We start from the raw sequence: 14900 nt of genomic DNA on the forward strand, positions 1-14900 counted from the left end.
CATAGATAATATTGTGAGGAAGGCGAGCCAAAGGTTGCGTTTCATTGACAGGACACTTAGAAGATGCAACAAGTCCACTAAAGAGACAGCTTACACTACACTCGTTCGTCCTCTGTTATAATATTGCTGCGCGGTGTGGGATCCTTACCAGGTGGGATTGACGGAGGACATCGAAAGGGACCTAAAAAGGGCAGCTCGTTTTGTATTATCACGTAATACAGGAGAGTGTGGCAGATATGATACGCGAGCTGGGATGGAAGTCATTTAAACAAAGACAGTTTTCGTCACGGCGAGATCTATTTACGAAATTTCAGTCACCAACTTTCTCTTCCGAATGCGAAAATATTTTGTAGAGCCCAACAAACATAGGTACAAATGATCATCAAAATAAAATAAGAGAAATCAGACCTCGAACAGAAAGGTTTAGCTGTTCGTTTTTCCTGCGCGCTGTTCGGGAGTGGAATGGTAGAGAAATACTTAAATGTGAATTGCAGACTAATGACGTAGATGTAGATATACATTGTGTTCAAAAATTCAGTGCCCACACTGATAGATATTAAGACGGAGCCAACAACAAATACAGGGTATGATGACGTGCTACAGACGCGAAATTTAACCGACAGGAAGAAGATGCTGTGATACGCAAATGATTAGCTTTTCAGAGCATTCACACAAGTTGGCGCCGGTGGCGACACCTACAACATGCTGACATGAGGAAAGTTTGCAACCGATTTCTCATACACAAACAGCAGTTGACGGGCGTTGCCTGGTGAAGAGGTGTTGTGATGCCTCGTGTAAGGAGGAGAAATGCGTACCATCACGTTTCCGACTTTGATAAAGGTCGGGTTGCAGCCTATCGCGATTGCGGTTTATCGTATCGCTACATAACTGCTCGCGTCGGTTGAGATCCAATGACTGTTAGGAGAATATGGAATCGGTGGGTCAGAAGGATAATACGGAACGCCGTGCTGGATCCCAACGGCCTCGTATCACCAGCAGTCGAGATGGCAGGCATCTTATCCGCATGGCTGTAACGGATCTTGCAGCCACGTCTCGATCCCTGGGTCAACAGATGGGGACGTTTGCAAGACAACAACCATCTGCACGATCAGGTAGACGACGTTTGCAGCAGCATAGACTATCAGCTGGGCGATCACGGCTGCGGTTATCCTTGACGCTGCATCACAGACAGGAGCGCCTGCGATGGTGTACCCAACGACAAACCTGGGTGCACGCATGGCAGTTTTTCGGATGAATTCAGGTTCTGTTTACAGCATCGTGATGGTCACATCCGTGTTTGGCGACATCGCGGTGAACGCACATTTGGAGCGTGTATTCGTCATCGCCATACTGGCGTGATGGTATGGGGTGCCATTGGCTACACGTCCCGGTCACCTCTTGTTCGTATTGACGGCACTCTGAACAGTGGACGTTACATTTCAGATGTGTTACGAGCCGTGCGAAACCGTACATTTCAGCAGGATAATGCACGATCGCATATTGCAGGTCCTGTACGAGCCTTTCTGGATACAGAAAATGTTCGACTGCTGCAGTGGCCAGCACATTCTCCAGATCTCTAACCAATTGAAAACGTGTGGTCAATGGTGGCCGAGCAACTGACTCGTCACACTACGCTAGTCACTACTCTTGACGAACTGTGGTATCGTGTTGAAGCTGCTTGGGCAGCTGTACCTGTACACGCCATCCAAGCTGTGTTTGACTCATTGCTCAGGCGAATCAAGGCCGTTATTACGGTCAGAGGTGGTTGTTCTGGGAGCTGATTTCTTATGATCTATTCATCCAAATTGCGTGAAAATGTAATCACATGTTAGTTCTAGTGTAATATATTTGTGCAATGAATACCCATTTATCATCTGCATTTCTTCTTGGTGTAGCAATTTTAATGGCCAGTAGTGTATAGCGTCTCATTATCAGTAAACTAGTCAATAAACAAAAATGGTACAAGTACATGTTTTAGCGCCATAATTGTTTGGTGCGGGGATTACATTTAGTTCCTGTTTTCAAGAAGCTACACAAATTGAATAAGCTAAAACCATTCCATAGCACATGAAGCCTTAGCATAGGTCTGTGAAGTGCGATGAGACGCTTCCTGCTGTAACGAATCACGACACAGCGCGCAAAAGTGTCACAGAGACTAGAATAAGTGACGGAAGGTCTGTGTGCGAGTTTTGAACCCTGTTATTGCTTCCATGTTTTGTTGCATCGGCGTCGTGGAACAGCTTTACAAGGATGTGCACTCATTTAGTTGCTCTAACCATCGTAAAGCAGTTTGGAAGGAACATTAGAGTTTAACACCTCGTAGCTGACGAGGCCATTCGGGACACAGCAGAAGCTGGGACTGGGGTAGAGTATCGGCGTGTTTTTTTCATAGGACATTCGTCTGTCTTAACCGAGTTAGGCAAATCACAATAAACCCAGAACTGGAGCGGTAAACGGCGATTGGAACCGGCGGTCCTCCGTCTTACGACTGTTCCTTAACACTTTGGAAACCAGCATTTTGTGTATCACTATCACAGAGCAGATACTCGTACAACAGAGGTGCAAGAAAGAAACTTACCTCTTAGACCCCTTAGAATTTACGCCTGCTTTTACGCTTGCTCTCAGCAGCCCACGGCGGCCTTAGTGGCCGTGCGGTTCTAGGCGCTACAGTCTGGAGCGGAGCGACCGCTACGGTCGCAGGTTCGAATCCTGCCTCGGGCATCAATGTGTGTGATGTCCTTAGGTTAGTTAGGTTTAAGTAGTTCTAAGTTCTAGGGGACTGATGACCTCAGAAGTTAAGTCCCATAGTGCTCAGAGCCATTTGAACTATCAGCAGTCCACCACCTCGTTTGTGGGGAAGGGGACGTAGTTGACCAATAGCACTTTAAAACTTTTCTAGTCCATTAGTCGACGGTTTTCGGCAATAACGGCATTCGATAAGTCTCCGTGTAAGCATTAATTTCTAGAGACTCATATTTATGTTCATTGCGTAGAATGCATAAAGAAGGAAGTAATTTGTTTCTTCCTTCTGGATCGTACGCTCTCGGAAGCCTTTAAGTTGCACACGACTTTCCTGTTGCGTTTCTCACGGGCTAAGGAAACACGTGCCGCTCTTCTTTGCATTATCTCTATTTCCTTCGTTAATTCAAGCTATTAAGGGTTTTAGACTCACGAACAATGCTCAAAAGTGAACATACTTTTTATAAGTTCACAATGACCCACGCCGATAGCTGTCCTCTTTCCAGGTTTCCATTAATAACTTGCAGCCTGATTCCAAGTAAACCGCACAAGTGATGAAACTTCCTGGCAGATTAAAACTGTGTGCCGGACCAAGACTCGAACTCGGGACCTTTGCCTTTCGCGGGCAAGTGCTCTACCAATTGAGCTACCCAAGCAGTACCTGAAGTTTGGAAGGTAGGAGACGAGATACTGGAAGAAGTTAAGCTGTGAGGACGGGGCGTGAGTCGCGCTTGGGTACTCAGTTGGTAGAGCACTTGCCCGCGAATGGCAACGGTCCCGAGTTCGAGTCTCGGTCCGGCACACAGTTTCAATTTGCCAGGAAGTTTCATATCAGCGCACACTCCGCTGCAGAGTGAAAATCCCATTCTCGCACAAGTGATAGTCACGACCAGACTTGTACTGAAACGCTTCCGGAGCGTACGGATATTTATGGTCACACTGTTGAGACTCTTTGTGCCTGCCACCACGTATTATGCTGAAGGTATCTTATTCGAGAGAGCAAATGAGTATTTATCTTCAGTGTCTCTACAAATTAAATTTTATATAACTGCTGTCCAGCATTAGTCGAACACCTTAGGCCCCAGAACTTGCGTAGTTTACTGCGCGATAGTACAAGTGACTCGACTAAGATGACCATTCTGAGAACGGAGCACAGATATTGCACCTCGCTGTGCGGATCAGCTTTGCGTGGGAAGTGATGGATCGTCTTTCACAGGCCGCCACCCGATCCGCTGGTCAGTGGAACCCGGCACTATAATATGCCGAGCGCTGGCCGTGACGTAACTCGAGGGTCAGATGTATCGTCCTCGATGTAGGCCTACGTAGCGATAGTCCTCCACTCTCCAGAGCTGTCTGGAGCAACTTGTTTCTCACGAAGCCACAGTGAAAATCAAAAATTTTTCTTTTGCGACAGTTTGCTACACATTCCGGCTACAGGGCTCCATCTTGAAACATTTGTCGTAGCGTTGTACCAACTTTCCAATACCCCCTTCATAGAAGACAGCCGCCTGTGCTTTCCGCCACTTCGCTAAATTGATCTGCAGTTCGTTGTCTGTGCCAAATGTTGTCTCCATAGACAGTGGTTCATGTGAGCAGAGATGAACATCAGAGAAAGCCAAACCCAGGCTGTATGGAGGGTGAGCAAACGCTCCATATCGGAAACGCAGCAAGAGTTTCTACATCTAGATTTACATGGCTCTGAGCACTATGCGACTTAACTTCTGAGGTCATCAGTCGTCTAGAATTTAGAACTAATTAAACCTAACTAACCTAAGGACATCACACACATCCATGCCCGAGGCAGCATTCGAACCTGCGACCGTAGCGGTCGCTCAGTTCCAGACTGTAGCGCCTAGAACCGCACGGCCACTCCGGCCGGCCATCTACATTTATAACCCGCAAGCAGCCCAACGGTGTGTGTCAGAGGGCACTTTACGTGCCACTGCATTACCTCCCTTTCCTGTTCCAGTCGCGTATGGTTTGCGGGAAGAACGACTGCCGGAAAGCCTCCGTGCGCGCTCGAATCTTTCTAATTTTACATTCGTGATCTCCTCGGGAGGTATAAGTAGGGGGAAGCGATATATTCGATACCTCATCAAGAAACGCTCCCTCCCGAAACCTGTACAGCAAGCTACACCGCGATGCAGAGCGCCTCTCTTGCAGAGTCTGCCACTTGAGTTTGCTAAACATCTCCGTAACGCTATCACTCTTACCAAATAACCCTGTGACGAAACGCGCCGCTCTTCTTTGCATCTTCTCTATCTCCTCTGGCAACCCCACCTGGTACGGATCTTACACGGACGAGCAATACTCAAGTATAGGTCGAATGAGTGTTTTGTAAGCCACCTCCTTTGTTGATGGACTACATTTTCTAAGGTCTCTCCCAATGAATCTCAACCTGGCACCCGCCTTACCAACAATTAATTTTATATGATCATTCCACTTCAAATCGTTCCGTACGTATACTCCCAGATATTTTACAAAAGCAACTGCTTCCAGTGTTTGTTCCGCTATCATATAATCATACAACAAAGGATCGTTCTTTCTATGTATTCGCAATACATTACATTTGTCTATGTTAAGGGTCAGTTGCCACTCCCTGCACCAAGTGCCTATCCGCTGCAGATCTTCCTGCATTTCGCTGCAATTTTATAATGCTGCAACTTCTCTGTATACTACAGCATCATTCGCGAAAAGCCGCATGGAACTTCCGACACTATCTACTACGTCATTTATACATATGTTGTGAAAAGCAATGGTCCAATAACACTCCCCTGTGGCACGCCAGAGGTTACTTTAACGGCTTCCTCATTGCCCTTACAGTGTGAGCCTGAGAATTGTCAGGAAGAAGGATATGCATGGGTTTGCGTGAAATCAGGCGAAACCTCGCAGAGGGGACCCATGCTTGGCAGAAGATACCACTGTTCAAGGTATCTTTACCTGCTCACTGTGTGCTCAGAACTGAAAAGAGCGCCTTGACGCGAGCGACTGTCCAACACATATGTGCAAAACTTCATGGGATTTTCACTGCCGTTTCCATTTCGCGACCTATCGGACCTTACTTTCCGAATAGCCCTCGTGGACACAACGGCATTTCGGCAATTATTTTCATGTCTCCCCCACCCACAACGAATGCGGCCAGCAAAGATGTCTCGATAATAGCCCATACTTGCACGGTTCTTCCAGCTGGATATTTTGAGCACTAGTTCGATCATACCTCAAAGGTATTCGAATTAGATTATACCTGACTGCCTAAATGGTCCAACATTTATTGAAACTGTTTAAATATTCGTAAAATTGAACGCGAGAGATTTTAGACTTGTGCCAGGGTGCGATACTATTTTGAAAAATCAAAGGTTACATTTTATTGAAGGATCCAAACCATGCAAAAAATATTCCGTATGGATGTATGGTACCATTTCATTTCTTGCCTTGTGCTAACAGCGGCTTTTGGCACGTTCTAGCATGTCAAATAATGGAAGGGAAAAGGCTGTTTCTGAAATGTACGTATCACTATTAATGTTGCCAGCACCATAGGTGTATGGGAATGACTACGCACGGATAACGGCCGAAACTATCGAGTTTCTAAACGAGAAAAGCGGAGTGTTCCCGATCTGAGACAATGCGAATTAACCTGTGCAACTGCAACCTTTGGTGGCGTAATGGCAGTGTATAGTTATAGGACAATCGACATGCATCAAAGCGTTTCTCTTTACCCTGTAAACTCCCGATTCTTTACAGAATTGAACTCAGAAGAATAAAACCACTTCAAAAGCCTGGTTACTTTACAAACGAGTTAATGTGTTAAATATTTGCCTTTATGCACGTAAGCGAGAAAAAGTTTAGGAAAGGCTTGAAATTATGCATAAAGTTTGTTGGTAGTCGCTAAATGCTCTCATTATGAAACACTGGATGAATGAAATCCGCCACTTACGCTGTCTCGACACAAACACACAGTTTCTGCCTGTAATAATTGTCTTACTGTGTTAAACTTTTAAGATAAGATTATACCTCTTAATGAGTAAATTATGACAGCATTTAAAATTTTTAATTTTGGTCAATAATCACGCGAAATATTGAAAATTGAAATTCTTTTGGCCATGCGCTGTAACTAGTGCAGAGATACACGTTCCGTGATAACGGTTTAGTAATATGCAAAATCATTATAATTAAACTTCTCCTACTTGAGAGGGCTTCTATGAAGAAAGAATGATCGTAGGGCAGTGAAATTTAATAGAAACATTTTTAAGGACTTTGGGAAGAGAAATAAACCATTGAAAGGAACACATTTTACTTTTTACGTGAGAGGGTAATATTTCTTAAATGCATACCACGTTTACGTTCCAGGTTACAAACGTTGCTCAATTTGACGACCATCTGCATCCACGGCGCTGGCCACTGTGGCCGAGAGGTTCTAGGCGCATCAGTCCGGAGCCGCGCTGCTGCTACAGTCGCAGGTTCGAATCCGGTCTTGGGTATGGATGTGTGTGATGTCCTTAGGTTAGTTAGGTTTAAGTAGTTTACAGTCTAAGGGACTGATGACCTCAGATGTTAAGTCCAATAGTGCTTAGAGACATTTGAACCATTTTTTGCATCCACGGCAGCCTGGAACCGCACTAGAGACACGATTTCACAGTTGTTCGCAGTACTTTTTGAACAGTGGACCATGAATGTTCACCTATTGTGACACAGCTAGTGTACAGCTTGAACACCGCACATGGGTACAGGGTTCTCAGCCACGGCAACAGTAACTTCTTCAACAATTTGCGCGCAAATGGTCATCGGCCTGAAGCAGGAGCAATTCCCAAATCGCCACTTACTTCTAACTTCCCAATCATGTTCTGAAACCTCGCTACGGAAATGTGTTCCTTTCGCGTGTCAGTTCTTGCGATAACCAGCAGCACTTTTACTGTTGTTTTGATTAAGCGGCTTTACGAAGAAGGCCCTGCTTCCCTTGTCCAGACCGATGTCGACTGTCTGCAACTATAACTGATGACTGTGATTCAACATTACGTTGCTGTACTAGTGCCGGCGCCTACCGGCAAGTCATCATACTAACCCTATTAATAACGCAAATCGCGCCGCTTACAGTCGCAACATATTTTTATGTTGCGCACATATACGATAAATAGTTTTCCGTCTACACTGGTTCATGTAGAAGTTTAATGATAACCACCATGTACATTCGCAACTATTTTAAGGTCAATGCGTGCACTATGTTTAATTATTTCTCTATTCCAATCAGATTTCTGGCTGTCGCATGATGTCACTTACTTAATTTGATTGGAATATTTTTATGATATTAACGCTTGGAGTTATATTCATATGGAAGGGTGGCTGATTTCGACAACTGAGTACTTTCTACGAAATAAATAAATCATGAAGTTTAAGCACACAGTTATATTGCGCTTCTGTTTACTGTTTTAGTGGGAGCCCACAGAGATAGTTACTTCTCTGCCTTCCTTCATCCTCGGCTGACATTTTCTTCCATATCCACTTTCAAAGTGCAGTTTTTGTTTGTATATTGTAGTAGATACTTACTACGGCTGCTACTCTGCTAGTCCCATGTTTAAAATTTAAAGATTGGTTTCATACGTATGTCCTTCTTATGACCATACTTTTCGACATTTATCAACTACAGTCCACGTCCTGGATAACGCCCCACTTTGTGGCACCGCGAATCGTGACATCAGAGATGTTGTGTCAATTTTATTCCTTCTTTTCATGGTCGAAATGAATAAATCGCCCTCACACTCAATCCAGATGTAACTCACTCGAGTTTTAAGACGAAGTAATTTCCATAATCTAAATCTGATTTACAAGTGTGAAGAACTAGCAATCAATCATTTTAAATGATCGGAATCTGTTTCAGAGGCTTCTGAGGAATATGAGGCCGTTGCACAGTGTCGTAGAGCGGGGATCCGGACCCATTGTCGTCATAGAGAGGAATACACTCCGGCTCCATATTTTCCTCTTCGGCATGTCTGGTTTCCATCGCCAGCAACGTAAACGCATTTGCTGCTTTCGTCAGAGTTTTCTTCTCTGTGCATCTACACTTAACACACATCATGGACAGCTCATCAGGAAAGTTAAAAATAGCTTACGTATTCAGCTTTGCAGCTGCGCCCTCGTTCCTGCGGTAAGAACTTGACATCTTCTCATGGAAGTATTTTTTAACGTAAAAATGCAAACGAAAAGAGTGTCTAGCCTTCTTTGCATTTTCTTTTACTGCAAGCCTATAATGGGGCTTGTAAGGGTTACCGCTGGTCGTCGGATGCACCTACTGCTGCACACGGGCCTTCCACGATGTTTATATCATACCTTCCAAGTACACGGAACAAAGGTATGGCCTTAAATCCGTACTGGTGTAAACAGCACACAGAACTGTATCTGATCAAGTGTAGGTACGCTCACCGAACAAAATGTAAATCACAACCTTAGAAGAAACATGCTGTAGATGCTGCCACATTGCTATCAGGTGGTCATATGGGCCTCTCTACCGCTGGCGTAAGTAATGACAGTCAGGTGGTGTGAAATTGTCGGTCTCTTGCACGGAATCAGCGCAGTCAAATGGGGCATAATGGCAGATGGGGCATATAGTGTTTGGATGTGTGCGTATGAATGAGGTTCCACGATTTGTAGGTATATCAATGCGGACCGTACACCGTACTAATCGCAGCCGTATAACGATGCGTAAGAACAATGATCGAAAAGTTGCCCTAAACGACGTGGATTGTAACGTCTTGTCATGAAAGCCGGTGTTAAATTCGACAAAAGCGGAATCTGTCAGAGAATGCAGGTCAATTTCATCCACATTCCGGGCAAACACTGCGAAGCGAACTGCGAGTACAAGTCCGCACCAAGTAAGTTGACGCTCGGCGCTGTGGCTGATGGGAGCGACTGCACAGGGATTTTCCATTTACTCTCCCTACCATCAGCCACTAAGCCGAGTGTCAACTTAGTTTGCGACATTGAAGGCTGCCACTGCTGATTGCTGCACGTCTTCCAAGGGCCAAACAACAGAGTAGCTGGCTGAGGGTGTGTAGTGCGCGCCTAACGAGTCGCCAGTTATGCCTCTTTTTCACATTACGCAAGGGGCCAAGTGCACCGAATGAGACGTTTAACACTCAGTGTGTGGAGCGTATAATCCAGGCCGGGGGGCGTTGTGCGATGTTTTGCGGTGTTTTTTGTAGCACGACTTGGGATTACTCATTCATCTTACTGTGAATATGAACAACGACCTATATTTAAAAATTCTCAGTGCCATGGGCTGCTCTTTCTCCTAAATGTTCGTTATGAGAATGCTGTGGACACTTCCGTTTTTTGAGAGATGACAACAGTCTCGAATGCACACGTTCTCGGTTTAACGAACACTCTTGTCACCTATTACGCCTCGAAAGACGCGCTCAAGCACCCTATCTGAACCCGACGGGAAAGTCTATAACTATTTGGAAGAGAGAATGGAACGTAGGAGTCGCCATTCCCACAATTTTGTGGCTCTGCATCAGCTACGTACGACATATCTGAAGGAGGTTCAAATGGTTCAAATGGCTCTGAGCATTATGGGACTCAACATCTTAGGTCATAAGTCCCCTAGAACTACTTAAACCTAACTAACCTAAGGAAATCACACACACCCATGCCCGAGGCAGGATTCGAACCTGCGACCGTAGCAGTCCCGCGGTTCCGGACTCCAGCGTCAGAACCGCAGGGCCATCTGAAGGAGGTTGTGGACCCTCTTCCTCGCGGTGTATCATGTCTCGAGTGACTAATTTTTTGTTCGGTTCGCTTAGCAGACTAACATGATTTTGATAGCTGATCAATAAGTATTCTTTTTTATAGAGTGCTAGTGATATGTAATTTGCGGCATACTGAACCACGCACGTGTGGTTCAGCAAGGTGGTGAAGATTCAAAATAGATTGTAAGGAAGGACTAAAAGCTATTTTTTGCAATATTAGTTGTTCTTGCTAGGAGGCGCAATTTTATCCACTCTAGCAATGATTTGTCAATGTGAAAAAATTCGAAGTTGCACCATCGTTTGGATTGTACGTTAAAACTGTGGGTGCCCCTATAGGCACGACCTTAATAGGTCCACACCTATTAATAGATTACGGTGTTCAAATCGACATTCTGAACGATGAAAACTTTATTTTAATATTCAGTGCTGTAGCAGAATTAAAGTAAGTACTGTTTTCCAATCAGTCTAGGAAAGTGCAATACTGGCCATTAAAAATGCTACACCAAGAGGAAATGCATAAGATAAACGGGTGGTCATTGGACAAAAATACTATACTAGAACTGACATGTGATTACATTTTCACGTAATTTGGGTGCATAGATCCTGAGAAATCAGTACCCAGAACAACCACCTCTGGCCGTAATAACGGCCTTCATACGGGTGGGCATTGAGTTAAACAGAGCTTGGATGGCGTGTACAGGTACAGCTGCCCGTGCAGCTTCAACACGATACCACTGTTCATCAAGAGTAGTGACTGGCGTATTGTGACGAGCCAATTGCCCGGCCACCATTGACCAGACGTTTTCAATTGGTGAGAGATCTGGAGAATGTGCTGGCCAGGGCAGCAGTCGAACATTTTCTGTATCCAGAAAGGCCCATACAGGACCTGCAACATGCGGTCGTGCATTATCCAGCTGAAATATAGTGATCGCAGTGATCGAATGAAGGGTAGAGTCACGGGTCGGAACACATCTGAAATGTAACGTCCGCTGCTCAAAGTGCCGTCAATGCGAACAAGAGGTGACGGAGACGTATAACCAATGACACCCCATACCATCACGCCAGGTGATACGCCAGTATGGCGATGACGAATACACGCTTCCAATGTGCGTTCACTGCGATGCCGCCAAACACGGATGGGGCCATCATGATGCTGTAAACAGAACCTGGATTCATCCTAAAAAATGACGTTTTCCCATTCGTGAATCCAGGTTCGTCGTTGAGTACACCATCGCAGGCGCTCCTGTCTGTGATGCAGCGTCAAGGGTAACCGCAGCCATGGTCTCCGAGCTGATAGTCCATGCTGCTGCAAACGTTGTCGAACTTTTCGTGCAGATGGTTGTTCTTGCAGACGTCCCCATCTGCTGACTCAGGGACCGAGACGTGGCTGCACGATCAGTTACAGCCATAGGGATAAGATGCCTGTCATCTCTACTTCTAGTGATACGAGGCCGTTGGGATCCAGCACGGAGTTCCGTATTACCCTCCTGAAACCACCGATTCCATATTCTGCTAACAGTCATTGGATGTCGACCAATGCGAGCAGCAATTTCGCGATAGGATAAACCGCAATCGCGATAGGCTACAATCCGACCTTTATCAAAGTCGCAAACGCATTTCTTCTCCTTACACGAGGCTTCACAACAACGCTCACCAGGCAACGCCCGTCAGTTGCTCTGTAGCACGTCACCTTCGTGTTGTAGCATTTTTAATGGTCAGTAATGTAAAAAAGGAGAGATCTGTTTAAAATAGCTGTAAGATTTCAGCACGTCTAAGGAAGTGAACTGATGTTCCACAATCCTCGTTCTTAATTAAAACTGGGATCAACACAACATGACAAACAGTACGCTAGTCCACTGGCTTTTCGTGGCTGAAGATAGCTTCCTTAAATAGTGAGAATATGAAGTACAAGAAATACCTGCTACCCGATGCCTAATAAAAAACTCATAGCGGTAACAGCAAGTACTAGCAGTATTTCTTGGTAACTTAATGAGAGGAGTGCATTCAGATAGCTCTGGTCAGCAGGTTCATTGGCATGGTGCAACACACACTTTATACTTCAGAGCGCTTTCTTTTCTGTAAAGCTATCATAAGCAGTGCCCAGGCATTGCCACACCACTCGTTCTAGCACAACAGCCCACAGCGAGAGATAAGTGATTTTCTAGGCCGTCTACTACACTGCTGACTGCTGCGACGCTACATCTTTATTCGTTAAGGGCGGCAGCGGACCGATTCAGAACAACAGAGCTCACCTTCTTTGCTGAAGGCACCTCGGGCCGCGTTTGTAACGACCTTGTTATTAACTGGTAACCTATATATATATATATATATCATTATGTTACAATAATATATCATTATGTTGCAATATATTGGCCCCTGGCCCCCAAGTACTGATCGTTAAAAGTGGGCAACATTCGAAACTCATTGTGTCAACTGTTTTCTGTTTCAGTTTGCTGCCACACTCAGCGACCCAAAGTTGTTACACTGTAATTGCCTGACGAAATGTTGTGGTGTTATATGTGTGAGTATATGATTAATTGATTAATAACACATTCATACCGGCACTGATAAACGTTGTTCTCGCCGTTGGACGGTGCGCGTATTGATACTTTATTTGGCGGCGCTGCTTTTCGTGTTTCTCGTCATGGGGCGGAGGTCGTAAGCAAACGCCCGAGGCTACTACTTTCAGACTCTGACATTTACTACATTAACCATAATTTATGTGACACCTGATTTTCCAGAAAGCTCTCTCTTTGAAGGGTTACACAATATAATTGTATTTTCATCTGTTCGTTTAGCTTGGTAATACATTATTAGTTACTGTTTTGCTGGTAGCATAGCTGGGAGGCAATAGGGCTGCACGAACTGTCGCTCAATCTCATTTGGCGTTCCTGGAGAATCTTGTTAGGGGCTGAACAGATATATACAGTGTGGTCCATTGATCGTGACCGGGCCAAATATCTCACGTAAGAAGCGTCAAATAAAAAAACTACAAAGAATGCAACTTGTCTAGCTTGAAGTGGGAAACCAGATGCGCTATGGTTGGCCCGCTAGATGGCGCTGCCATAGGCCAAACGGATATCAACTGTGTTTTTTAAATAGGAACCCCCATTTTTTATTACATATTCTTGTAGTACGTTAAGAAATATGAATGTTGGACCACTTTTTTCGATTTCTGATAGATGGCACTGAGCAGGGCGGAGTGGCCGTGGGGTTCTAGGCGCTACAGTCTGGAGCCGAGCGACTGCTACGGTCGCAGGTTCGAATCTTGCCTCGGGCATGGGTGTGTGTGATGCCCTTAGGTTAGTTAGGTTTAATTAGTTCTACGTTCTAGGCGACTGATGACCTCAGAAGTTAAGTCGCATATTGCTCAGAGCCATTTGAACCAGCCAGATGGCACTGTAATAGTCACAAACGTGTAAGTGGTGGTGGTTAGTGTTTAACGTCCCGTCGACAATGAGGTCATTAGAGGCGGAGCGCAAGCTCGGGTTAGGGGAGGATTGGGAAGGAAATCGGCCGTGCCCTTTCAAAGGAACCATCCCGGCATTTGCCTGAAACGATTTAGGGAAATCACGGAAAACCCAAATACGGATGGCTGGAGATGGGATTGAACCGTCGTCCTCCAGAATGCGAGTCCAGTGTGCTAACCACTGCGCCACCTCGCTCGGTAAACGTATAAGTACGTGGTGTCACGTAACATTCCGCCAGTGCGGACGGTATTTGCTTCGTGATACATTACCCGTGTTAAAATGGACCGTTTACCAGTTGCCGAAAAGGTCGATATCGTGTTGATGTATGGCTATTGTGATCAAAAGGCCCAACGGGCGTGTGCTATGTATGCTGCTCGGTATCCCGGACGACATCATCCAAGTGTCCGGACCGTTCGCCGGATAGTTACATTATTTAAGGAAACAGGAAGTGTTCAGCCACATGTGAAACGTCAACCACGACCTGCAACAAATGATGATGCCCAAGTAGGTGTTTTAGCTGCTGTCGCGGCTAATCCGCACATCAGTAGGAGACAAATTGCGCGAGAATCGGGAATCTCAAAAACGTCGGTGTTGAGAATGCTACATCAACTTCGATTGCACCCGTACCATATTTCTATGCACCAGGAATTGCACGGCGACGACTTTGAACGTTATCAGCAGGTCTTGGCGGCAAAGCATCACGTTGTTGAAACAGCCGCGAGTGTTGCGATAACACGTTTACAATAGTGTTGGTAGCAACCTAATCGCAAACCTTTTGCCGTTCATATTACTCCTTTTGCTGCCAGACCTTAATTTGTTTCACCACTTGTAATACCATATTTCCATGCTCGACTCAGTGAAACAGTCATGGAAGGCTGTACACCTGTTTTGAGCTTATTCGAAAACTTTTTCTTAAAATGCAGTTTGTATGCAACTGTTATTTATTGATCCA

The sequence above is a fragment of the Schistocerca gregaria genome, chromosome X (assembly GCF_023897955.1).
Source record: "Schistocerca gregaria isolate iqSchGreg1 chromosome X, iqSchGreg1.2, whole genome shotgun sequence".
In the NCBI taxonomy this organism is placed as follows: domain Eukaryota; kingdom Metazoa; phylum Arthropoda; class Insecta; order Orthoptera; family Acrididae; genus Schistocerca; species Schistocerca gregaria.